Here is a 27,929-nt window from a genome sequence, read left to right on the forward strand (position 1 = left end):
GTATTTAGATTGTAAGCTCTTTGGGGCACATAGTGCCTTTTTCTGCAAAGCAACATCAAAAAACTTACTAAACAATTCATTTTCACAAAAGCTTTAACTACAGCCTATGTTAATGCCATTGTTATTTGACTTAATCATTCCAGATCACATCTCAAAGTTCCCTTGTCAATCTAGGATCCGGTGTTTTCCACTGATCTAACTTTATAGTTTACAGCTTAAAAACTTTGAATGTAGAAGTCTGAAAGGTCACTTTCCTCAGAGTATATAACTAAGATACCAGAACAATATAGCTGGGCTTGAGGAATTTATTCTCCCATTTGCCAGTCAAGTAGGAAACTTTATTAAGTTGGTGGCAGGGAGACAAGAGATGGAAGAGGATAAAGCCATGATTTTTTGACAAATTTGACCTTTCATTTAAAAATAGTTTTTAGCAGTCATCATCACTACAAGTATTACATTCCAAATGTGAATTAACGCAGTGCTGCCCCAGTCTGCGTTCAGACAACTCCAATGTCTCTTCTGCTATTCCTAGGTTTATTAAGCATCAGGAGAGTTAATACATGAGACTAGTTAGAACACTATGGACAGGAGAGAAAGACACAAGAATCAGGTCACTCTGCTGCTGCCTGGGAAAATGATGAGCAACAACAGAAATAAGCACTGGAGAGAAATATTCTTATGTTATACTGCTTTATTAGCTGAGGGACCTCTGCTAATCACCTCGGAAGGACTCTTCAGCCACTTTCAAACATCTCACCTCAACACCTGAATTATTCTGTAAATGTGTTCTCTTAAAGTGTGGATTGGAACTGAATGCTTCAAAAGACCTTTTGTGGGGGAGAGTTGAAACTGAAATCTTAAACTTTACTGAAGTCACTAAACTGGTTGTGTTTTTTTTAGGTCAGATTTTAAAATAGAAGTGACATCATAAAAACAAACGGAGCTGGTTTTGGCCAGCAAGCTTACAGAGTTCACTTTACCCTCATTTGTTACTCCAGAATCTTCTTCCAATCAGCCCCTGGACGAATCTAAATTGGCAGGGAGAATAGGGTCCACAGGCAGATTTTATCAGCATTCCATCATCAATCAGAGACTGAAACAGTTCCAGCTGCTTAATGGAGCCTAATCTAAAGTTTTCCCCAAAGGAAGTCTCCACAATGCCAGCAACTTTAACTCTCAACATACAAGAATACACGTAACCGTTTATGAACACCACATTCTCTTTAATGAAGACTTAAGTTATCTTCATTTACCAAAACTAGAAGAAATAAGAAGTTTATTTTAAAGTGACAAAGGCAATATGAATACCAGCACATTCTTAGTTTAAGATTCTCGTTGTGGGATCCCTCATTAATAGTACTGTGTACTACTACTTAGAGCAGTGGTCTCCAACCTTTTTACTCACAAGATCACTTTTTGAATTTAAGTGCAACCCAGAATCTACCCCACCCCTTCCCTGAGACCCTGCTCTGCGCACTCCATCCCCCCACTCGCTGTCATTCACCTTCCCCCACTCTCACTCACTTTTACCCAGGCTGGGGCAGGTGGTCATGGTGCAGGAGGGTGTGTGGGCTCTGGGCTGGGGCTGAGGGGTTTGGCATGTGGAAGGGGGCTCCAGGCTGGGGCAGGGGTGCAGGAGGGGGTTCAGGATGCTGGCTCCGGGAGGGGGTTCAGGGCTGGGTTGTGGGCTTCCACCAGGTGGCACTTACCTCGGGCGGCGATGCAGCAGGGCTAAGGCAGGCTCCCTGCCTGCCCTGGCCCCACACCACTCCTGGAAGCAGCCAGCATACCCCTGCAGCCTCTGGGGAGGGATGGCGGGGGGGTGCACATGGCTCCATGCATTGCCCCTATCTGTAGGTACCATCCCCACAGCTCCCACTGGCTGCAGGTCCCTGTTCCCAGCCAACAGGAGCTGCGGGGGCGGTGCTTGCAGGGAGGAGCAGCATGCAGAGACCCCTGCCCCTCCCCCGGGGCCTCAGGGTGTGCTGGCTGCTTCCAGGAACAGCATGGGGCCCCTGCCTTAGCCCTGCTGCACCACTGGACTTTTAGCGGCCGGAGATTGCAGTCGACTGGCAGAGGCTCCAGAATCAACCCGTTGATTGCAACCTACCGGCTGGTGACCACTGATTTACAGCCAATCAAACCTTGGCATTTCTGCTGAATCATCCAATCAGAGTACCATGAGAGTTATAGTAATTTTGGGATAGAGCCACCTACTACTAAGAACTAAGCCTACACCACCAACTTGTTTCATGTGCCTGGCCCCGAAATGGCAACCATTTTCTCTTCATAACCAATCCAGTCCAGAATCACTTAGAGGTCTAAAGAGTTATATATCCATTAGATGGATTCCCATCTTGGGTTATACCACTCTAATTTTTCTACAGTGCAAGTTGTAGATTTTTCTCACTGTAAATTCTGATATAGTTGGAGAAAATGCAGTTCACCTTATAATGAAATGTACATATATTATGCCACTTGTCCTGTCAAATGACCTCAATCAACCAAGAGCATTTTTCTGTTCAAACTAACAGATGCCTTTGTGGGCAACTGGAATCCCTAACACGTAATCAGACTCAGATGTTACAGTTTTGCACCTCCACATACCTGCAAAGAAAAAAAAATGTTTCCACCAAAGATTACATTTGGAAGCATCTATATTGCTCAATACTGCTATTTTTTCCCCTCTACTTCAGTAAGAGGTATTGACTCTTTTCAGCAAAGCAGTGTTTACTTTTTGTGCTTGTGCTTTTAGTCCATAAATACATAGCATTAATAAAGATGCAGAGTGAGCACAATACTGGGTTGTTTTAAGAGATGGCTACATTAATCCAGATAATCTTGTCCAGTAAGATCCTATACCTGGATGCTTATTTCTTAAAAATGCAATCACCTATTCTACAGAATCAGACAAATAGGACTGAACAGCAAAATAACCTAGTAGAGAACATTATGAAATTTCCCACAGGAGACTGATTCAAGAACACTGCATTTTTCATTTACTGGGCTGAAAGCACTGTAGCAACGACAGAGCTTCTGGGGACAGCAGGTGAATGAGCTGTGCTCTTCAGCACAACCAGCTTAAAGGCATTTCCAGATTTGTAAGCCTTGTTAGTCAAAGGGCAGGTATTATGATCAGAGCTAAATGCCAGACCTTGAACTGGAGAATAGAAAGATAAGCATACCAGAATAATAATAAAAAAGCCTCACACACTAGCTAAAATCCTGCAGTTATCAACTGTCCTGGGGAGGTAAGAGCAGCTGGGGCAGAAATCCCTTGCTAAGGTTACATGTATGTGTACACTTAAGGACTTCCTGCTCATATACTGCACACATGTAGCATTTTCAAAAGCTATTTGCTATTCTCTAACAAAAACAGAAAAAACCAAGTATGCTTTAGTTTTAATTCTCCAGATAGAATGCAACATAATTTCTCCCTCTTTCGCTTATTTAGCAGTGACGACCCACTCAAACAAAACACAAAAAGGGGAAAGCATATTCACTTTAAGATGCTCCTCTTATCTTTTCATCTAGAATATCAAAACAAGTTTCAGGAGTTACCAAACTATTTTAAATTCATCTTACATACTTCTTAGTCTAACAATGGAAAGAAAAGCAAAAGACCAAGCCTTCCAAATTCTGAAGGACTAGTCATGCCAAATCATTCATCCCAGTAAAGCTTTGTGTATCAAAAATCTATATACACAATCAGTTAGCAAAATGTAATTGTATAGGATACATTAATTATGTTAAAGTAAGTTTGCTTTAAGGCAATAATGTGAAATTACGCCTGCTACAATAATTTTTGATTCCCCAGATTTCTTTTCTTGTCTCTACTGCAACAGGGCATTGTAAAAACAGCTGTTTGAATATCTATTAACTGAATTTTTTTTACTGAAAATAGCCTGCTCTCTATTTTCCTGTTTTAAATTACATTCCGGGATTACCCAAATATCTTCTAACTTTGCCACTGCTGATAACATGGCAATTATTTAAAAATATTTTAAAAATAGTTGTTTCTGCCTTCCTCTAGCATTATTTTTCTAGCTTGAAGAACTTAACACCATTTTTTAGAATACATCAGCTCACATTTTACCTTTCAGAGACCAACACAGCAAACTTGTTCATGAGAATCTCAGAGCACACGGAAACAGACAAGTATATGCACATTTACACTGCAAAGGGGCCCACTGAGCCTTGTCATTCAAGTTACATGTCTTGACGTAAACATATCTCTATTTCCTGTTTGAACACAGCCTCATGAGACATTCAGTTTTCATTACCGGAAGATTTCTACATTAACACTCCATATAATACATATCCTTTTGTTAAACATAGGTATGCCAGAAAAGCATTCCTTGGCAAGTAGCCTTCTAAAAATTATTTACAAGCACAGTTTTTAAGTTGTAGAACACGTACAAAACAAATTTATAGAGTTGTGTCAAAGCTGAGGAGAGAAAGAGAGAGCTCTGATTCTGCAGGCCAACTTTTTAAAGTATAAATTGTAGCTATTTTATTTGATCAGTTGGGCTGCTGATAGAAAGGTTAGCACATACCTGCTATGTGGGAAGATAGAAAAACAAGTGTTTGAATTCATGTCTTCAAAACAATATATTCACATATATTAAAGATGATCTGAAGAACATTATTAAAAAATTGTGATGGGTCCTTTCCATGGTTTTGATGAAGGAGTGGCTCAGGGTTTCAGAAGATGTACATTGTTAGCTTGAATGCTTCACTTGAAGGGGTCGGGGGAAGAGGCGGGACACCTGAATTTTTAACAAAGGCTTTCCTTCTCCAAAATGTTACTAAGCTAAATAGGTATTATTTTAAAACACCAAAAATTTTAGAACATAATGAAAAAGGAGTTAAGCTAAACATTTCTAATGTAAAAAAGTTTAAAAAGTCACCCCACAGACTTTTTTTGGGGGGGGGCACAAAAACCATTTCAAGGCCTCTTTACACCTCAGAAAAATACTAAACAGAAAAATGCTAATTTTTTCTCCCTTTGCCGGTGACCTGTGATGATTATTCTATTACATTTTTAAGTGAAGCGGTTTTACAAACATATGCTTCCAAGACTAACACAGAAAAGCATTACAAAACTTCCAGTTTGTTGATTTAGACTGTAGGTGTGGGTGACACAAGAACATCATGATTCCTGTAACACCAAACCTCGCTTTGCACATATCATGATTTATTATCGAATACTTAATCATCGACATCAACATGAATGAAGAAAGTTCAGACAGGGCATTTATCTTCCTGTACTTAACAAAACTCGGCTGGAGATCTCAAGGCAACAGACCAAGGCACCAAGCCAGAACATATCAGGGGCCGGGAGATGGACAGAATGGTTTAAGAAACGAGAAAACACCCTAAGGCTCTTGAAGGCTGCATGTTCTAACAGAGCAAATTACAATGCAAGCCACAGAGCAATGGGTAGGGGTGGGAGGAGAGAGTGGGAAAGTTGCTGCGTTCCCATTGCCAGAGGGCATCAAGTTTCGGGGGTGGGGGGCTGGGGAGAGTGCCCTTGGAGGGACGCTAAGGAGCCTTTCAAGCCGGGGGGCGGGGGGGGCAGATAAGGCAGCGCGGCAAGGAATCCCGGGGGGGGAGGCGCGGAGCGCAGCGACAAAGAAAGGAGGAAGTTTCCCAGGGCGTGGAGCTGTGACGCTGCCAGAGACCCTTGGACCAAACCTGCCCCTGCTTCTGGGGACACCCCGAGCACAGCAGCCTCGCGCCCGGCTTGCGGGGCGCGCGGCTCCTCCCCGAGACCCGCCCCGGCGGCTCGGCGCCCCCCACGCCCCGTCTCCGGGGAGCGCAGGGGCTCTGCCCGCTGCCCCCAGCCGGACCTCTCCCCACCGCGGGCTGCACCAGGGCCGGGCCCAGCCCACAAACAACCCGCGCGCCCGCCGCCACCTGCCCGCACAGACTCACCCCGGCACCAGCAGGCACCCAGCGTCCTCCACCGCTCCCCAGCGAAGCGGTTCCTCTCCCCCCCCGTCACTGCGCCTGCGCACCCTCTCCCTGAGCCCAGGGCAGCCCCAGGCATGATGGGAGTTGTAGTCCTGGGTGATTGGAATAGCTTTGATTCTACTGGTAGATTTAAAGCGGTGCAGTCCCCTTTGTATGGAGACGCTCAGGCTCTGTCTACACTAGAAAGGGTTTCCTGGTATAGCCATACCCAGAAACTTTCACAGTGGAGATGCTGCACATACCTGCAAAATTAGGTTTGCCAACCCTCCAGGATAGTTCTGGCGTCTCCAGGAATTAAAGATTATGTCATGTGATGAAACCTGCAGGAATATGTCCAACCAATATCTGCAACCCTACTGCAAAAAAGCCTTCTTGCCAGCATCGTTTATACCAGTTCCCTGAATAAAGTAAGCTATGCTGGCAAAAGGACTGTGTTGTCGGTATAACTGCATCTATCCTGATGGTTTTGCTGGCATGATTATGTTGGTTGGGGGGTAATTTTTTTTATGCATAAACCAAGCCTTATTCTGGTATAAAGGTGTTTTGCATACAGTGATTATAGATGCTTATCTTATTCTGTTTATTTATTGTCTTGAAGGCCTGGGGTAAACTAGACTGGCAAGTGACATGTTAAGGCCCTGAATTTATCTTTCTAATTTCCTTGAACATGGTTGATTTCTGACAGCAACACTGACTTCTCTCTGATAATCTTTCTAACAAAAGTATTTGTCTTCTTTTCTGTCTAGATGATACAGCAGTATTATCTCCCTTTTACATGAGGAGACTGAGGAACCAAGTTCTTACATGACTTGCACAAGTTGCCATAGGAAATTTGTTGCAATTCCAGGAATAGAAACAAGGGGTGAAATCCTGACCTTACTGAAGTTAATGGGAGTTTTGCTGTTGACTTCAATCAGGCCAGGATTAACCTCTGATCTTCCAGCCTCATAAGACATATCCAGTGTAAAAGGGCATATGTAATATGTCTATTATAAATTACTTGACTTTAAATAGCTAAAATAACTATTAAATTAATGGGAGATAGTGGATGGAATCCTATATCTGTTAAAATCAATGTCAAAACTCACATGGACTTTAATAAGAGCTGAATTTTACCCATTTTATTTTATTAAATTACGGTTATTTCTTCCCCTTGGTGTGAATTTAAAATGGAACAGTCGAATATGTAAAATGGAACAATCTAACGGTGCTTTGTTTCACAGTATGAAACACCCTTTGTGTAGACAGCTATGAGGTTAAGAGAGTTCAGCTAGTGATCTGACTGGGTTTTATAATAGCTGTGAGTTTCACTTGTGAATGCTTAGGCTGAGAGACCCACAGAGCAAAACTCAGTAGTTCTGGCACCCAGCCTAAGGGTGAGTGAAGAGACTTTTATAACCACAAGAGTACTCCCACAAATGTTTAGCAATAGATTATAATCCTTCAGTCTTTAGAATGAGGGCCTCTTCCAAACTGACAGCCTAACGTATGTGTCAGAGGTCAAATATAATGCCCTTAAAGGGATTAGTGTAATTTCTTTTTCAATGGTTGAAATAAACGATATTTTAAAGACTATTATATGTCTGTGTGGAAAGCATAGCACAGAGGAGGTCTGCACAGTACTAGGATTTGTACCCTCTCTGAAATGATTTGTATGCACACAAAGACAAACAGCAGATACTGTACAATACAGTCACACTTTCATTCATAGCATTATACAGCCCATAGAAATAAAAGGAATATGCAAAGCCTGAGCTAAATAAGTTATTTATTTATTACAGGCATTTATGTGGAACTGATCTGTTGCATCTGGGTTCAATGTGTATAGTTGAAACTAAGGCAAAACCAATTTCCATTTATAGGGAACTAATACACAATGACTCCCGTAAGCATCATGGCTTTAAAAGGATAAAGACAGGACGGATATTGTCAGTAGACTAGGTATGTGTAGAAAGAAGAGCTGGACAAATAGACGTGCCTTACAACCTTTTCTGAAAGGTGCTAAGCTCAGGCTGAGATCAGTTTCATGTGTTAGTGAAGAATCTGCTATTGAAAACAGTTTAGCCCTGGCTTTCTTGATATACAGGCCATATTCTCTTAGAATGTTATGTTTGATATTTAGGGATACTTAAGGAACTGGCTGAAGCAATCTTGGAACCATTAGCAATTAACTTCAAGAAGTCCTGGAGGACAGATTAGGTCCCAGAGAACTAGAGAAGGGAAAATTAGTACTTATATTCAAAAGGGGGAGAAAAAGGACCCTGGAATTATATAGATCAGTCAAACTTCAGTACCTGGAAAGATACTGTAACAAATTATTTAACAATCAATTTATAAGCACCTACAGGATGATAGGGTTATAAGAAATGACCATCATGGTTTTGTCAAGAACACATCATGCCAAACCAATTTAATTTCCTTCTTTGACAGGGTTATGGCCTAGAGGATAGAGAAGAGGCAGTAGATGTGATATCTTGATTTTAATAAGGCTTTCAACACAGTTCCATGTGACATCCATGTGAGCAAACTATCACAGGTCATGAGTAGCCAGAGCTAGTAGTCAGAAACAGAGTCCACAGTCACAAGACAGGAGTCAGCATACCAGGAGATCAGAACCACAAATCAGATGCCAGGAAATCAAGCCAGAGGAGCAGAAAGCACAAGTCACACAGCCCTGGAAAGGGTGAAGCTCACTTGTACAGACAGCTTCCCATTCCTGCTGCTGGCTTAAGTAGGGCCAACAGGCCAATCAGCTACTCTGGGACTCCACCAATAGGACTTCAGGGGCAGAGAATCAAACTGGTGTTGGGCTTCAAGAGTCCCAGGTAAGCAAGTATCAGCAGACTTCCAGATGGAGAGTTGGAGTATCACTGCTGCCTGCTCCTAGAAACTCTCCAGACCCACATTTGAGACCTGTAGGTCATAATACAAACAAGGGAAATAAGATCGAGATGAAATTACTATAAGGTGGATGCACAAATGGGTAAAGACTGTACTCAAAGAGTAGTTACCAGTGATTCACTGTCAAACTGGGAAGCTGTATCTAGGGTGATCCTGCAGAGGTCCAGCACTACTCAATATTTTCATTCATGACTTGGAAAATGGAGTTGAAAGACTGCTTATAAAATTTGCAGATGACAGCAAGCTGCGAGGGGTTACAAGCACTTTGGAAGTCAGGATTAGAATTCAAAACAACTTTGACAAATTAGAGAATTAGTCGAAAATAAACAAAATAAAATTTAATAAAGACAAGTGCAAAGTACTACAGTTAGGAAGGAAAAATCAAAGGCACAACTACAAAATAGGGAATAACTGGCTAGATGGTACTGCTGAAAAGGATCCTGGGGTAATAGTGGATCGCAAAGTGAATATGGGTCAACAGTTACAAAAAAGGCTAACATCAGTCTGGACTGTATTAAGAGGACTGTTGTATGTAGGATATGGATGGTAACTGTCCCACTCTACTTGGCACTGGTGAGGCCTCAGCTGGAGTATTGTGTCCAGTTCTGGGTGCCACACTTCAGGAAAGATGTGGATAAGTTGCTAGAGTCCAGAGGACAGCAACAAAAATGATAAAAGGTTTAGGAAACCTGACCTATGAGGAAAAGTTAAAAAAACTGAGCATGTTTAGTCCTGAGAAGAGACGATGGGGGTGGGGAGGGAGGAATCTGATAACCTCTTCCAATATGTTACGGGTTGTTATAAAGAGGACGGGGATCAATTGTTCTCCATGTCCACTGAAGGTAGAACAAGAAATAATGAACTTGATCTGCAGCAAAAGAGATTTAGATTAGATATTAGGAAAAAACTTCCTAACTATAAGGGTAGTCAAGCTCTGAAATAGGCTTCCAAGGGAGGTTGTGTTGGAGGTTTTTAAGAGCAAGTTGGACAAACACCTGTCAGGGATGGTCTAAGTTTAATTGGTCCTGCCTCAGCACAGGAGGTTGTACTTGATGGCCTCTTGAGGTCCCTTCCAGCCCTACATTTCTGATTCTATGGTTCATACTTAGCATATGTCCAAAGTTACCCAATATACCTTGTGCTCGGTGAAGAAAGCTGAAGGCATGTTTGCTACATATTGTTGACTTGCAAAGACATTTATCTGAACTAGGGGCCCTGATTCTTCAAGTTCAGTGCTATTTACATAGTAACTGAGGCAGAAAGGCAGATTTCATTTTCTGCGTCCAGCCAGATGCTCACTGATCAAGCAAAAAATGAAGGCCAGACAGTGAATGGCCCTGCATAGCCATGCATAGGGTGTGGGATGAACCCTCCCACATTAGCAGTCCCTGCACTCTGGCAAGCACAGGAACCACTGCTGTTGAGCAGGTGACTATAAAGGGTCAGAAAGAAATAGAGGCTTTGCCTCCCCTGCTCTCATACCAGCTCATACAGTAGTGCAGGGTGGAGGAAAGCCTGTGCCATCCCAATGGATGGATCAGATTGAGCACTCCCCATGCTTGCGAGCAGACTGGGAGAAGCAGTGCCTGCCTAAGGCACAATTTCTATGGTGCTTCTCGTTGGATGGAGCAACTTAGCACAGCTCCCTATGCAGGACTGTAGAAGCAGGCCTGGACTGTGACTCAGGAGACCTGCGTTCTATTCCCAGCTGTGCCACTGGACTGGGTGACATGTCACCACTCCGAGCCTCAGTTTCCCCATCTATAAAATAGGGGAAATGATTCTTACCTCCTTTTTAAAGTGCTTTGAGATCTGCTGATGAAATGTGCTATGTGAGAGCTACATACTATTATAAAAACCACAACCTAGCTCAGAGTGCCCAAATAGGAATATGCAGGCATGGAAGGTCTCATTCTGTTCACAGAAGCCAGATTTTAGGTGCTGAGAAACTGATTTTAAATCATAGTAGAAGTTTAATTATGTGTCTTACAAGATGGGCCAGGAAAAATCCTATTATTATGGCAGACCCTGGCAACTAAATATAACCAGTCCAGACAAAGTGAAATGTATTTACTCTCTGCCTGCTGGATATGCTGCTGGCAAGCATTTAAAGATCTGGACCAACTGGTTCTGATGATCTGAGGTTGATTACACAAACTGGTACTATCCACCGAACATCACGTGGGGCACTATGGATGCTCAATGCTACTTCCATGGAAACTGAGGCAGGAAGTCAGATTTCATTTTCAGCCTCAGGACAGATGCTTGCTGGTCAACCACTGAACCAAGGATTTTTAAATTCAGGTCACACCTGACCAATAGCTTGTCCTTGAAGGAGCAGATCACAGCGCACATCACAATACTCAAGACCGGATATATTTATAAAAGCTCTGCTCTAGTTCAAACAGGAATTAATTCAGGGAAGTCATATGGTGTGTGTTATGCAGGAGTCAAACTAGATGATCACAATGGTCCCTTCTGTCTTCATAATATATGAAACTGTGGGGGAGTGGGGAACAATCAAGTTTAAAACAAACAAATATAAATTTTGGCTACAAATAGTTGTGACAGCTATATTTTCTTTTTGAACACCCACATTTACGATCCAGGGGTTTAAGATGTGGCAACCCAGATTGTACTGCTTGCACCCGTCCTCCCCTGAGCCAGTCCTCCGTAAATGGGGATGGAATAACACCAGCTATTCATAATCCATGCTCCACTCGGGGACTTGGAGCCAGCCTGTGGATCCACAAAAGTAGGTAGGATTGGCCCAGGAGAGGGCAGGAAATGCCCCGATTCAGAGTTAGTGGGGCTGTTGTAGAATCCCATGTTAGCCTTAAAGTTGCCCCTCTTAGAGGTGAATCCTCTTTTTTGCAGATGAGCTATCCCTATGCAAATTGCACCCTGTGGATGGTTAATCTGGCCCGGAGTTGTCCTTAAAGAAATCAAGGACTTAGTCTGCTGTTGAAATGTCCTGGGAATACCCCCTCCAGTACAACAGAAGAATAGAGTGACCCCCAAACAATCCATCTGGACATTTAGACAGAGCCTAGTACATTCTAGACATACTTTTGAGTTAAGTGCTGTATGGTTTCTCATGCAGTACAAATACAATCAATAATCAGTCTCAGCACTTTGATGGAAAGAGATCTTGGGAACCTGGGGCACAACAGTTATCAGGTTTGTTGGCTGTGTTTGATACCTTTGAATTGCAACCTAGTGATATTGGGAAAACTAAGAATTATTTTGAAGTGCAGAACGTACAATATTAATATACAAAGGAAAATATAGAAATACAGTGTTACTTGCCTTTGGATATATACTGTGGTTGGGGAAGTAGTTTTATTCCTATACCTGTATATGTATTATTGTAAAAGTCTTTATGTATATTTTTGTGTGTATGGATTGGATTTGGTGCACTCTTTTGTGTATCATTTTATTTTTGAGATTAGGATTGGTTTTCATGTTTCTAAATGTTTTATTGAAAATTCTGTTTGTGATGTAAAAGAAAAAAAGAAACAATTGACAAAAAATCATAGCCAAAGGGAGGGAAATAATACTGTCTCCAGCCAAATCACACAGACTGCAAAGAGGCCCTAGATTGTCAGATCTGTAACAGGAAGGATACAAAAGTAATTTATTGGCAAAAACAAAACAAAAAGGAAAGGAAAAATCACTATGGGAGGGTATCTCTATGTACAAATGAAGAGATACAGTTTCAATCTGTCAAAAATATTTTAAGGTGGGACTAAAGACTTTGGGCAGAGTTGAAAACTTCAAGCAGTTTATCAGAGAACAAACGCACAAAGTTAACTTTGCTTCTTTGTTGACACTTCATATTTTCGCTTATCAGTATTTGAATAAGCATGATGTCATTCTGGATTTAGCAAGGCCAGTCTTTGATTTTGGAGTTCTGTGTCCAGTTTGCTCCCAACCTATAGCCAGGTCCTTAACCTCTGTGTATTCACAATTCCCTCCACCCAGTCCCTCCAGCCCCAAGATTAACCCTAGTGAAAATCTTATCATAGTGAAAAAACCCAGCCACAACCCTATGGCTAACAAAAGCCCACAAACTGGTCCCAAAAATACACCTAAACTGGCCCCAACTATGACCTTAGCTAGCACATGCTTGCAATCCTGCATCAACTCAAAACCTAATCCAAAATTCACTGACAATCATCATCTTAGATCTTATTTATAGAATGGTTCGTTTCAAAGGAATTTGAATTTGCTTTTCCTCATTGACTTTAGTACTGTACACAGATAAAGACTAAGGGTGCTCAGATCTTCTTCCCATTTTATCCAAGCTGTTCAAGACAGGGAGAAAGGAGAGATGTTGGATAAATGGCTCTGGTTTTGGCCCATATCTTATGGGAAATGTTGGAGTCGTTTAGTACGATCTGAGTCTCATTTCATCTGAAGTTTGGGAGTTTTGAGGAAGTGGCTGTCTCTGTACACTGTGTTATTGGGTATACTAGTATTTCCCAACCAGAGTGACTGAAGCGCCCAAGGTAGCCCACTTCTGTCACTGTCATCAGTGAGTTTTCGCTTTTCTTCCTACCAAAGGTCCTGCCACTTGTGCCTGAAATCTTTGAGTGTATGCAGTGAAGCTAAGGCTGTTACATTTCAAAATTGCGTTTTTTATTCCCACAGGAAAATTAAGCTCAGATCCAGCATTTGCTTTTCAGTGAGGTGAAGTCAGGGCCTGCTTTTTTATCCAGCTTTCCAGCCAGATTGTCATGAAGCACATGGACATCTTAATGATTGGTCCTGTGGCTCAAACTGCTCTGCCCTTACTGGCTCCCGCTAACCATTAATAAAACTGCCTTCATAAGAGCTAGACATTAACCAAAGATGTTCCAAAATAGTTTTATTACTATGTTAGATCTATATTTATTTACTAAAAGCAGATTATTTTATAATTTTATGTGCATTATACATAGAAAGTACACAATGGCTGATTCTTCTGATAACCATTGATATTTATGAGTGATGAAAGGATGGGTTGTGTGAAGACACTTTCCAGTGTCCCCATCATAGTTAGGACATTCATAACATTACACTGTAAATATTCATATTATTTAAGTAAATGACTATATGCCTTATTACACATAAATACCAGGAAAGTTGATTCCACAGGTATCCTTGATATTTACCAGTCTGTTTTAGGTGTGATCCTCACGTGGAGATAACTTTGTTGTCTATGGTTTGGTCAATGTTCTAGCAATGGGCACTGGCAAAGTGTTTGTTCCGGTTTTACTTACTGTAAGAGCTGAGTTTGATAATGAGATTTAATTGGTTTGGTTGTGAGAGTGAATGGAGCAACCTTCATGTTGGTAAATTCTTTTTTCTCTGAAAGTTCCCAAAAGGTAGTAACAAATGTTTACTTTTCCATCCCAAGAACTTGTATACACATGTTCTTGCCGGGTTTCATTCTATCACCCCTCTTGTTCAATGTGCATGGACAGCCATTGAGAAGACAACAAAGCCCTGTGGTCTGCAAAGCTATCAATATGAAGACCCAGGGCTATCTTACTTTTTCATGAATGCAAGTGCTAGTGTCTCTGCTTAGAGAACAGAATTTTGTTCCCATGGGAAATTACAACATTTTGAAATTTGTTTTCCGTTTAATCAAAACAAAAAGTCAAAATAGAATAGAAATTCTGGAATAAATAATTAATTTGGAAACAACAAAATGTTTTGTTTCAATAATATTGAGACTTTTGTAAACAATGTCAAAACAGTATAATATAATATAAACTATTAAATGTAATATATAATATTAAAATAAGAGATCTATATAATAAGATTCCAGGATTGTTATTCTGGGCGTTACTCTGAAACCTAGAACGTCTGACTCATTGTGGAACAATAGAAACAGCTACAAGTATGGCTGAGAGCTCTTTTTTTTAAAATACCACCAGGTTCAATCATCATGGGGATTCACAGTAAGTTACTGTCCAATTTTTAAGTTCCCAGTCATTTTCAGCTTTTTTATACTTTATGACTTACTCTTGAATTACACTCGGCTTCCATGTAGTATACAATAATGGGTTCCCCCAGTGTGCCACCTGGAACTGGGGTACCACTGAGCCCACCTGGGCTCTTTTTACTGTACTGCTGTGACAGGCTCTAAAGCCTCCTCCAGCATACATACAGGTAGGGACACACCCAGCTGCAGCTACACAGAGATGCTGAGATCAGCTCTGCTCAGGAAGGCTTAGCTAAGGAACTACCCAGTTACTCAAGTGCACACACCACTTTGGAGGGTAAACCCAAAATTTAGAGGGTAAACCTAAAATATTTGATTTCAAGGTGTTCCTTATGCTCTACAAAGTCTTAAATGGATGGGAACCAGTCATTCAGAGATTGCTTTGCTTCCACTCCGTGTTCTGCATTTCTGGTTACAGTCTACTAAACCGATTTTGCAGTCAGGTTTTAAAATTCAGCTCTGGAAGAGCAGAGGCCGAGCTTTCTCTGTGGAGCACCCACACCTCTGGAATTCACTCTCTGTGGCAGTCCATCACCTCAGGCTTTGGCAGCTCCCAGAAGCAGGCAAGACTTTTTTTTTGTTTAGCCAGGTGTGCAATAAGCCAAGGAGACTGTCCTTGAAGCTGGGTAGGAGGATATTTTAATTCTGATAAAATTTGTGTGTGTCAAGCCAAGCCAGCTGTTAACTGCACGTGGGAAAATATGCACCTGGAATTTCTGTGCACAGTGCCCGGACTGTGTGTTTGGAAATGCACTGATGGCACAATCAGGTGTATAACTGGCCATTTGCAATTACAGCTTCCACGCAGGGGCAATATGCATGTGCAAGTGTGACCATCCAATCCATACTATATTCAATAGCAATCCTAGTTTGAAATCTTGTCAGAGAAGGGGATTCTGCAGGAAGGGTAAAAGAAGATTGGACCCAGGAGACTAGCCTGGCTGTTGAAAGAAGAGGAAGATACTGCATAGGGCGGAAGGGGAAGAGAGACAGATCTCCTGATCTGGGGAAAGAGTGGAGTGGGGTGCAGCATGGGGTTGTGGGGAGGGTCCCTCTTCCTGTGGAGGTGGAGGGAAAGGGGATACACATGCAGGTGGTGGGGAAGGAGCCCGGTCCGGTGGTGGTGGAGGGAGGGGGATATACATGGGAGTGGTGAGGAAGGTCCCTGGTCCTGTGGAGGTGGAGGGAGAGGGGATACACATGCGGGTGGTGGGGAAGGACCCCGGTCCGGTGGTGGTGGTAGAGGGAGGGGGATATATATGGGGGTGGTGGGGAGGGTCCCTGGTCCTGTGGTGGTGGAGGGAGAGGGGATACCCATGGGGGTGGTGGGGAAGGTCCCTGGTCCTGTGGTGGTGGAGGGAGAGGGGATACCCATGGGGGTGGTGGGGAAGGTCCCTGGTCCTGTGGTGGTGGAGGGAGAGGGGATACCCATGGGGGTGGTGGGGAAGGTCCCTGGTCCGGTGGTGGTGGAGGGAGGGGGATGCTGCCTGGGGCTCGAAGGAGCAGGGAGGCTGGAGGTGGGCTAGACCCCTAGTACTAGGACCCCCTGGACTTCTCGGAGCATCCTCTCCCTGCCCGAACTACGAGTCCCAGCGTGCTCAGCACTCGGCGCTGGGATTGAGGTTGCGCAGCCGCCGAGCTGGGGAGTGACCTGCCTGTTGACAGCGCTGTTTTGGGGAGGGCTGGCTCCGCGGCTCGGGCAGACGGACTGACGGCTGGCTGCACACCCGGTGACAGGCAGGCAGAGACCTTGCAGAGGGGTAAGCCCGCGATCCCTTGCCCAGTGCCGCGGGCACGCTGCCTCCCCCTCCCGGGCAGGGATGCATCTCCGCCAGCCTCCCGCAGAGACACACAGGCACCGGTGCGGTCCATCTCCGCGCGCTCTCCTGTGCGGAGCCTCTGCCCTTTCCGCATCCCCGGAGAAGCCGTGCCCCGGCTGCCGCGCGGCGTAGGAGGGGTCTTGCAGCGCCCTGAGCTGCACGCAGCCAGCTGGGTGGTGCTGCCTCTTAGGATGCTCTAGTTGAGCACCAGCTGCGGCTGGAGGAGACTGCATGGGTGTGATTGCCACCGACCGGCTCGGCTGATTGCATTGCGGGAGGGAGAGGGAGAGTGCTGTGTGTGTGTGAGAGAGAGATGTTCGGCAGGGATGAAAAGGGAGCGGTGGTCGGATTGTACAATTAAAAGGACCTTGCAGGGACTCCTACCTTAGTGTAATTGCCGCCCTGCATCGTGGAGTGGTGTCAAACCCTTTTCAGACATTCCTTCTGCCTGGAGCAGAGCTACAATCCCGCCTGCATGTGCTGAAAGCAACATGCTTAGTTCCCTGGTGTGTTAATGGTGGAGCGGTCGGTTTGGTACAATGAACATTGCAATGTCTTGTTTTTAAACTCCATCCCCAATCCCCTACAAATACACTTTCACAATATAATGTAATGCTTTCAAATTAGAGTGACTGATTTAAAGTGTTGATTTAAAAAAAATTAAAGTTCAAATCAGTCTGCGGAATGTCTGTCCTTTAAAAATATAGGCAGAATAAGTAATAATTTATTTTTAAAGGGTAATTTTAAAAATAAAAATATATTTAAATTTCCTCCCTGCATGTATCCCAGGTACTAAGTGCATTACAAAACTTAGAGCAAACAATGTTAAAATATGAAAACATGGTGAAGTTTTTTTAAATAAGTGAGAATATATCTGCCTTTCCTTGGTGCTCATATTCCTTTTATACATAAAATCAGACTGATATACTGTCTTTAGATCTGGTCTCTTGGCTTTGAACAATTAAGAATATGTGATTTAAAGACAGGACTCAGTAATGTGATATTGGTTTAATGATATTTCTAAGTGTTTGATGAAGGAATGTTTTCCTCTGCCTTGGACTATTCTCATCATTATCTGTGACTCTCCTGTATTTCTGCTATCTCCTTTTTGAGATATGATGACCAGGAAAATGAACAAGTGATTGAGGTTGGAGTGTACCACTAATTTAGATAATGGCATTATAATATTTTCAATATTATTCTCCACCTATTTGCATCCTAACAGGCATTTGCTTTTTTGATTGCTGCTGCACATTGACTAGAGGTCTCCATTGGTTTGTTCACAGTGAGGCTCAGGTCTTTTTCTGAATTGTTACAGTTAATTAAGAAGCCAGTAAGGTATGTGCGAGTAGTTCAAATAATTCCTTTCACTGTGAATGACTTGCTTTTGCCAACATTAATTGCATCTGCTATCATGTTGTCCATTCACCTAACTTGGCCAGGTCCCTCCCCAGAGTCCTCTGAAAATGCTGCCACCTATTTGCTCAATTCCTTTTCCAGAACATCATTTTTCATTTTCAACATTTTACAGTTCCCAGCAGGCAAACTCTGTGGACCTTTGCTTACTTACCTTTGCAAGTTGTTTGCAGAAATTGTAAACAAGTATGGAGTAAGATTTATTTTCACCTGGTTCCATGTTTCTCTGTGTCTGGTGATCCTCCTGACTTGAGGCTGAGGTGGTTTGGCAGGGTCTTGGGCTGAATGGCATCAGGTAGCTACCCTCATCAAATACAATTGCATATGCTGGGGCTGTGATGGAGGTTAACTGGTACTCTTCATCCAGTATACACAGCATGCCTCCGCCTGTGAAGCAATGTGATCATAGGTTCTGTTTAATGCGGAGTTTGATCTACGTTAGTTTGTAAAAGACAAATTATACTGGGATATTTGTTCATCCATCTTTACTATAATTATCTCAGGCGGCAGCTGGATCCAGAGGTCTGACAATCGTAATTATAAGGCAGGGGAATCTGGGGATGGGCACGGGCAAACAAGCAGCACTTTTTAGATAGCTATGGTCAGTGAGAATAGAACAATAATTATAATATTATCATGATACATTTTTCATATTAACGTTACTGACATGGACAAAAATCAATAGTCTTGTCTGTTCCAGGACCTGCCATCTCTGTTATAAAATTTAAAAGTACTCTGTATATTTCAATGCAGAGCTCCTCATGCTATTTATTGCTGTAGTTATCAAGTTGTACACATCACAGATGGTTTCTATTCGCTGGTTAGCAGCTAAAATGCACAAAACCACTTACAGTAACTTATGGTAGTTATGTTCCTGAAAAATGAAACTTTAAGCGAAATGATGTTAAGCGAATCCAATTTCCCCATAAGAATTAACGTAAATAGGGGGGATTAGGTTCCAGGGAAATGTTTTTTTCCAGACAATACATATACACACTTATACACAGTATAAATTTTAAACAATTTAATACTGTACACAGCAATGATGATTGTGAAGCTTGGTTGAGATGGTGGAGTCAGAGGGTGGGATATTTCTCAGGGGATGCCTTACTGCTAAATTATGATCTAGCACTCGGGTGAGCCCTCAAGGGTTAACACATTGTTATTAATGTAGCCTCACACTCTACAAGGCAGCATGAATGGAGGAGGAGACACAGCATGGCAGAAAGAGAGAGAGTGTGTGTGTGTGTGTGTGTGTGTGTGAGAGAGAGAGACACACACACACACACACATGCATTTCCCCTTTAAGTACGCTGACCCCACTCTAAGTACACTGCCTTTTTAACTAGATCAGCAAGTTGAGACAGCAGCTGTTGCCCGGAAGCTCCCTCTGAGCACTGTGGTGTGGTGTAGTGAGCCCCGAGCCCCCCTCTCTGTGGAGATAAGGTACAGGAGCTGGGGAGAGGGAGGGGGGGAAGGTGTGGGACGCCCTGACTTTAGCACCCCTCGTCCCCTCCCCCTCGCACATCAAGCAGGAGGCTCCTAGGAGCAGCTCCAAGGCAGAGGGCAGGAGTAGCACATGGCAGGGGGGAGGGGCAGCTGAACTACCCAGCAATTGATAGCTTGCTGCCTGGCTGCGCAGAAGGAACTTAGGGGAGCTGATGTGGGGCTGCCGGCCCACCCTGGTTCCAAACTAGCTCTAGTGGCTGCACTTCTTGCAAGCAGTGGAAAAAGAAGGCAGCTGCCAAACAACGTTATAAGGGAGCATTGCGCAACTTTAAACGAGCCTGTTCCCTAATTGATCAGCAATGTAACAACGAAACAAAATGTTAACCGTTAACTGAGGAGTTACTGTAATGAGAAGTGAGCTATAGCTTACGAAAGCTTATGCTCAAATAAATTTATTAGTCTCTAAGGTGCCACAAGTACTCCTTTTCTTTTTGTGGATACAGACTCACACGGCTGCTACTCTGAAACATGTAATGAGAAAGGAAAGCACAGGGGAGACACAATAACTTTTTTTTTAAGGAGTGATCTGATAATTACCATTATCGATGATCAGTTTTCTGCTGACAACAATGTATAGTTATAGCCCAGCCTTTAGTTCAGGATCTGTTCACCTTCTCAGATTGAGAAACATCTTGCTGAATGAGTAGGTCCAGTGAAATTACTGAGGCTACTCAAGGAACAAGGTACTACTCAATGAGAGGAAGGGTAATCCAATGGGTAGGGTGTTCTCCTCGGACTTGGAAGACCTGTTCCCTGCTCTGCCACAAACTGCCTGTGTGACTGCAAAAGAGAGATTATAGCACTTCTCTACATCACAATTGCAAGCATAAATACACTGAAGAATGTGAGGTGCTATTTAAGTGCTATGGTAATCAGGACCAAATAAGTGTGATAGATAGGTAGATAGATAGATAAGAGGAGCAGAATCTGGCTCTGAATTTTTTGACAATTCTTGTTTAAAAAGCTGTTAATATCTATTGTCCATGTTAGCTTTGCATTTCAGGTAAGTGTGATCACATATAATTCTTTTTACAACACAGTTAGAATTTGGAAGATAGATAACTGGACACCAGAGCTTTTCTTCTGGATGAATCACAGGTACTTCAGTGATGAGTGCGTTATAAGAAACTGTATAGAATAGACTAGAGTAGTTCAAATCTAGTGCGGACTGGCAATGACTGAAAGGTCTTAGCATGTTATAGCTGGCATTACCATGTTTGGTGGCCCATGTGAAGCAAGGGATGGCTTTAGTCCAGTGGCTACGGAACAGGCGTTCACATCATAAAAGCCGCCATCACAGGTGACACTCTGAGTCGTTCCTCAGGGCTGTGCACAATCAAGCTTGATGGGAATAGTGACAGTGGCTGCAGGACTCATGTTTTTGTGTTTTAGTCTGTTCTGATTTCTCTGTGGTATTTCTAAGAGCCAGGCAGTACGTAACAAGGTAGGTGGGGTAGAGAGAGACAGTTGCAGGGGCTGCACAGTGGCAGCCCCGCCTTGCTGTCGTGCATCTGCCGACACAACATTCCGTCGTCCCCCTCCCCCCTTTATGGGACGGGGTAAGAACACGGGGGAGGGAAGGCAGCCTGCCCAAAGCAAGTTAATAGTGTTCCAGCACTTGCTTCACTCTAGCAAGCAGGAGCAGCAGCGTAGGGATGCACAGAACCTGGCCCTGCCCCCATGAAAGTCTGTGAAAAGCATGGGAGCTTTGCCATTTGCTTCAATGCCCACTGCACGTCTCTTCCCCTGCCTGCACACAGCAGGGAGGGACGCAGCCCTGCAGAAAACATTATTTTTCTGCTCTTTACAACAGTCACAGCTACATTGGCTGCAGTGCTGCCCCGGTGTTGTGTGCATGTTTACTATGGGAGGTACAGCAGGGCTGGTTTTTCCAGGTCACCCTGGAAGCCAGGCCTTTGCTCCTCCAGCAGGGTTCCTGTGAAAGTAGGAACCTGCAAGTGAAACTGACTCCATAACTAGTCGTAGCCTAAACCCACAGAGCTTTCAGTAGGGGAGCAGATTACCATGAAGAATGACATGGGCTTTCCAAATTCTTTCCCTTTCAATAGTTGATTGATGCTGCATGATCCCAACCACTCCAGGCTGAAGGGAGTGAAGAGTAGCACGTGCATGCGCCGTCCGGAGAAGGGTGTGGTGCGCTCCAGCAGGCCGGGATAGCGTGGGTTCATCATCACCTTCAGTTTCTGCAGGGAAGTGTTTGCAGCCACTGTCGTGAGTCTGTTGTGTCTCCTCCCTCCTACGTCCATCTGTGCTGCCTTGTAGAGCTTGAGGCTACATTGACAACACTGTGTTAACTCTTGAGGGTTCAGCCCAGTCCTAGTTCATCATTTAGCAGCAAGGGATTCCCTGGGAAATATCCCACCTGATCTCAACACGTTGCTTTAGGAGACGTTCATAAGCAGATCTGCAGAGAATCCTCTGATGAGTCACTGCAAGGAGATTTGGGGAAAGGGGAGCTGCTGCTAACGTGTGTGAGCAAGAAACTGAAGGGGCTCAAGAAGCTGACATCGGACATTGTTCCAGTGACCCTGTGCAAGTCTGTTTTAAATGTAATGGTGGAGGGCTCGTTGTAATTGTACTGTAGAGTATCACCCAGCATCATGAGTCAAAAACGCCGAGCAAGTCATAGTGGAGTACCTAGTGGTAGCAGTACTACTAGCAGTAAGAAAACCAGGAAAACCATTAGTTTGGGTACTAAATTAGACGTTTTAAGGCATTTTGATGCAGGTGAGCGTGCGGTAGACATTGGCATCACTCTAGGTCTTACTCCGACCACTGTGAGAACAATTCGGAGTAATGCCGACAAGATCAGGGCTAGTGCTCGGTGTGTAACACCGCTTAGTGCTACTAAAATAAGTCGATCAAGGAGTAGTTTGATGGAAAACATGGAGCGTCTTCTCTCAGTGTGGATAGAGGATCAAAACCAGCGGAACATACCTCTAAGTTTGCCTGTGATACAAGCTAAGGCAAAAAGTTTGTATGACAAATTAAAGAGAGACCAAGGTGAAGGATCACAGACAGAGATGTTCATGGCAAGTCGGGGATGGTTTGATCGGTTCAAGAAGCGCTTCCACCTGCACAACATGAAGATGTCCAGTGAGGTGGCTAGTGCTGATCCTGCAGCAGCTAAAAAATTCCCCGACTATCTCAAGAAAATAATTGAGGAATGTGGCTATTCACCTAAGCAAGTCTTCAATGTCAATGAAACGAGCCTCTACTGGAAAAAGATGCCTGAACGGACTTACATTTCCCGAGAGGAGAAGACAGCACCTGGATTTAAAGCAGCGAAAGACCGCCTAACTTTGCTTTTAGGTGGTAATGCTGCCGGAGACATGAAGATGAAACCGCTGACCGTATACCAATTCGAAACACCACGAGCTCTCAAGGGACTTTCAAAGGAACACCTTCCGGTCATTTGGAGATCCAATAAGAAGGCATGGATAACTGGAGCTATTTTTTCAGAATGGCTGACTCTCTATGCTGTCCCTGCATGGAAGGAATATTGTGCCAAGGAAAATCTTGATTTCAAGATTTTATTACTTATTGATAATGCACCAGCTCATCCAGTCAACCTGGACTACCTGTGCGAAAACGTCAAAGTTGTCTTTCTGCCACCGAACACCACATCACTCATCCAACCCATGGACCAAGGAGCCATTGCTGCCTTTAAGGCATATTACTTACGCCGTACTTTCGACCAGCTCATCAGAGGCACTGATGGAGAAGGCAAGCCTACAATTCGGCAATTTTGGCGTGACTACAACATCCTCAAGTGCATCAATAACATCGGTGAGTCCTGGGCTGAAGTTACTCAGGCATGCATGAACGGTGTGTGGTGGAAGCTGTGGCCTGAATGTGTCAATGATTTAAAAGGATTTAATGATGTTGTTCCCGCTATGAAGAAAGATATTCTCGGCTTGGCCAAGAAAGCGGGTTTTGATGAGGTGGAAGAAGCCGACATTACACAACTTCTGCAGTCACACGGAGAAGAGCTAACCAATGAAGATCTGATGCAACTAGACATGATGAGAGCAGTGGAAGACAAGGGCCAAGAAGTAAAAGAAGAACCAACCCATCGAAATTTGACTGCCAAACGGCTTTCTGAAGCTTTCCAAATGATTGAAGCTGGCTTGCAAATCCTTAGTGATGACGATCCTGACAGGGAACGCAGCTCCAAAGTTATTAGGGGAGTTGGTCATCTAATGACTTGCTATAAAGAAATTTACGAAGAAAAAAAAAGGAAAGCAAAACAACCATCTCTAGATATGTTTTTTCGAGTTGTGACAGTTAAGGAAGAACAGCAAGAGGAGCAGCCTGACGATCCACCCTCTTCCACCTCTGACTTCACCACCTCAACCAAGCTTAACTATCATCATTGCTGAGTACAGTATTAAATTGTTTGTTTAAAACTTATACCTGCATTAAATTGTTTGTTTAAATTTTTTTAAAACTTATACGGTATATGTATATAATGTCTTTTGTCTGGCAAAAAAAATTTCCCTGGAACATAACCCCTCCACTTACATTAATTTTTATGGGGAAAATGGATTTGCTTAACATCATTTTGCTTAACGTCGCATTTTTCAAGAACATAACTCCAACGTTAAGCAAGGAGTTACTGTATAATCATATGATTACCATGCCCTGCTAAATACAACATTAAATATTATAGAATACATGATGCAGCTCTTCTCTGTTTTACATTTTCTTAATCAGTATGTCTAAGCTGATTTTATATTTTAAATGTACTCTTAAGCCTTCATAAAGTAATCATTCCAGATTACTACCTATTTAACTCACTAAAACAAAGACAGTATTTTAAATTAATCAGTCACAGAGGTTTATTGTGTTCATAACAATATTCATTGCTTTTAGAAAAAGGGAACACTAATTTACTTTGTGTGATCTCCATAACAATAAATAGACATGTTTATGAAGTTTCACCAACTTTAAAAAATATATTTCCAAAGATTTTAGGCATAACAAAGGATTTTATATCTTACTAAGGTATCGATTTTGCTAGAAGGTTCTCTTAAAACTACTGCATCAAATAGTCAGAAGTAAAGAAAGGGAAACTTATTTGTCCAGATATCTGGAAGGAAAGGGGTGTTGTCCCTTTAAGGGCTCTCTTCAACAGGGGGGTGAAGGGAGAAAGGGATGGACAGAAAGGACAGGAAGATTTTGGAAGCAAGTTTTTTGAACTATAGTAATTAAAATTAAAATATGTCTTTTAGATAGGGGTGGTCTTTTGAAGGATTTATTTTAAAAACTATATGTCTGAAGATCCAAGCATTTAAGACTAAAGATGAATACTCAGATTGTGCATCTAAAAATCTATGCAAGGATTTTTTAGAGATGTGATTTTATAATCTTCAGCAATCTTCTAATGAAAAAAAGCAAATTTTAAACTAAGGTCCTGTACACAAATATGTGCTGAGTAAATATTACAATAATACGCAACGGTTTTTGTTAGTAAATTCAGAAACTGACAGTATATATCTAGGGGTTGGCAAATGCCTGTTAAATGGCTTCATTACTTGAATGATTCTTTAACTTGAATGGCTCTTTAACAGTTTCAATGCTGTGCTAATACAAGGGTGGGCAAACTTTTTGGGCAAACCAGAGGGCCACATCTGGGTATGGAAATTGTATGGCGGGCCATGAATGCTCATGCAATTGGGGGTTGGAGTGTGGGAGGGGGTGAGGGCTCTGGCTGGGGGTGTGGGCTCTGGGGTGGGGCCAGAAATGAGGAGTTCAGAGTGGGGCAGAGGATTGGGGTGCAGGGGTTGAGGGCTCCAGCTGAGGGTATGGGCTTTAGGGTGGGACGGGGGATGAGGGGTTGGGGGTACAGGAGGGTGCTCCGGGCTGGGACCAAGGGGTTCAGAGGGTGGGAGGGGGATGAGGGGTGCAGGCTTCAGGCAGCGCTTACTTCAAGCAGCTCCCAGAAGCAGTGGTGTGTCCCCCCTCCAGCTCCAATGCAGAGGGGCAGCCAGGCGGCACGTTGTGCTGCCCCGTCTGCAGGTGCCACCCCTGCAGCTCCCATTGGCCATGGTTCCAGTGGGAGCTGCGTGGGTGGCACTCGAGGCGGGGGCGGCATGCAGAGCCCCCTGGCTGCCTCTATGCATAGGAGCTGGAGAGGGGACATGCTGCTGCTTCCGGGAGCCGTTCAGAGCCACAGCACGAGCGGAATGGGGCAAGCCCCTGGCTGGAGCACTGGAGCGGGGCAAGCCCCAGACCCCAGTCCCTGGTGGAAGCTCGAGGGTCAGATTAAAATATCTGAAGGGGCCGGATGTGGCCTTTGGGCCGTAGTTTGCCCACCCCTGTGCTAATAGGTCTGGCAGGCTGGAAGGTTTTTTCACTTTTAAATTACTAGATTCCCTCTGGAGGAAGACTCACCAGGCTGCAGCAGCTAGCTGTGAGAAGCCTGAAGGAAGGGTCAGAACAGGGATAGGAAGATGTGGGAGGGTGGACATTAAGACCCAGGGGTGCACCAAATTTTCGGGTGCCCTACCCAGCTGCCTCTGCTGCGTATGTCTAAGGATGGCCCTGTGTGTGTGCACGCCTGCGTGCGTGTCTGTGTGTGTGAGAGACACACACCATGTGTGTGTCAGAGAGAGAGAGACGCGCATTTCCTCTTTAACTACGCTGACCCCACTCTAAGTACACTGCCTTTTTAATTAGCTCAGCAAGTTTGAGACAGCAGCTGCTGCCGGGAAGCTCCCTCCTTTCTGAGCCCTGTGGTGTGGTGAGCCCTGAACGCCCCTCTCTGTGGAGATAAGGTACAGGAGCGGGGGGAGGGGGACACCCTGGCATTAGCACCCCTCTTTCCCGCCCTCTGCACAGCAAGCAGGAGGCTCCCGGGAGCAGCTCCAAGGCAGAGGGCAAGAGCAGCACACGGCAGTGGGGGGAGGGGCAGCTGAACTGCCCGGCATTGATAGCCTGCTGGGCGGCTGCGCAGAGGGAACTTAGGGGAGCCAATGGGGGGCTGCCGGCCCACCCTGGTTCCAAGCTCCCCCCGCTAGCTCCAGCGGCTGCTCTTCCTGCAAGCAGTGGAAAAAGAAGGCAGCTGCCAAACAACGTTATAAGGGAGCATTGCGCAACTTTAAATGAGCCTGTTCCCTAATTGATCAGCAACATAACAACGAAACAAAATGTTAACTGTTAAGTGAGGAGTTACTGTAATGAGAAAGGAAAGCACAGGGGAGACACAATAACTTTTTTTTTTTTAGAAGTGATCTGATAATTATCATTATCGACGATCACTTTTCTGCTGACAACAATGTATAGTTATAGCCCAGCTTTTAGTTCAGGATCTGTTCACCTTCTCAGATTGAGAAACATCTTGCTGAATGAGTAGGTCCATTGAAATTACTGAGGCTACTCAAGGAACAAGGTACTACTCAATGAGAGGAAGGGTAATCCAATGGGTAGGGTGTTCTCCTCGGGCTTGGAAGACCTGTTCCCTGCTCTGCCACAAACTGCCTGTGTGACTGCAAAAGAGAGATTATAGCACTTCTCTACATCACAATTGCAAGAATAAATACACTGAAGAATGTGAGGTGCTATTTAAGTGCTATGGTAATCAGGACCAAATAAGTGTGGTAGATAGGTAGATAGATAGATAAGAGGAGCAGAATCTGGCTCTGAATTTTTTGACAATTCTTGTTTAAAAAGCTGTTAATATCTATTGTCCATGTTAGCCTTGCATTTCAGGTAAGTGTGATCACGTATAATTCTTTTTACAACACAGTTAGAATTTGGAAGATAGATAACTGGACACCAGAGCTTTTCTTCTATGGATCACAGGTACTTCAGTGATGAGTGTGGTATAAGAAACTGTATAGAATAGACTAGAATAGTTCAAATCTAGTGTGGACTGGCAACGACTGAAAGGTCTTAGCATGTTATAGCTGGCATTACCATGTTTGGTGGCCCATGTGAAGCAAGGGATGGCTTTAGTCCAGTGGCTACGGAACAGGCGTTCACATCATAAAAGCCGCCATCACAGGTGACACTCTGAGTCGTTCCTCAGGGCTGTGCACAATCAAGCTTGATGGGAATAGTGACAGTGGCTGCAGGACTCATGTTTTTGTGTTTTAGTCTGTTCTGATTTCTCTGTGGTATTTCTAAGAGCCAGGCAGTACGTAACAAGGTAGTTGGGGTAAAGAGAGACATGCAGAATCCAAAGGATTTTTGCCATCAAATAACAGTTCTTGGTACCTTGATCATCATCTCATCATGGTAAATCCCAAAGGGTTGTGCTCTGGGTGGTTTCCCTTTAATAATTATGGGAC

At 43.8% G+C, this 27,929-nt stretch overlaps 1 protein-coding gene across 1 annotated transcript in view; it reads right to left on the reverse strand.

The window, feature by feature from the left end:
• The window catches only part of LOC144271551 (tropomodulin-3-like), a 44,593-nt gene extending 38,577 nt beyond the window's left edge, over positions 1 to 6,016 (reverse strand). The window contains exon 1 of the mRNA XM_077828956.1: positions 5,938 to 6,016. The gene's annotated coding sequence lies outside the window, so the exon portion shown is untranslated. The remainder of the gene's footprint in view (positions 1 to 5,937) is intronic.
• Positions 6,017 to 27,929: the final 21,913 nt, after the last annotated feature.

This window comes from Eretmochelys imbricata, chromosome 10, assembly GCF_965152235.1.
Source record: "Eretmochelys imbricata isolate rEreImb1 chromosome 10, rEreImb1.hap1, whole genome shotgun sequence".
Classification (NCBI taxonomy): Eukaryota; Metazoa; Chordata; order Testudines; family Cheloniidae; genus Eretmochelys; species Eretmochelys imbricata.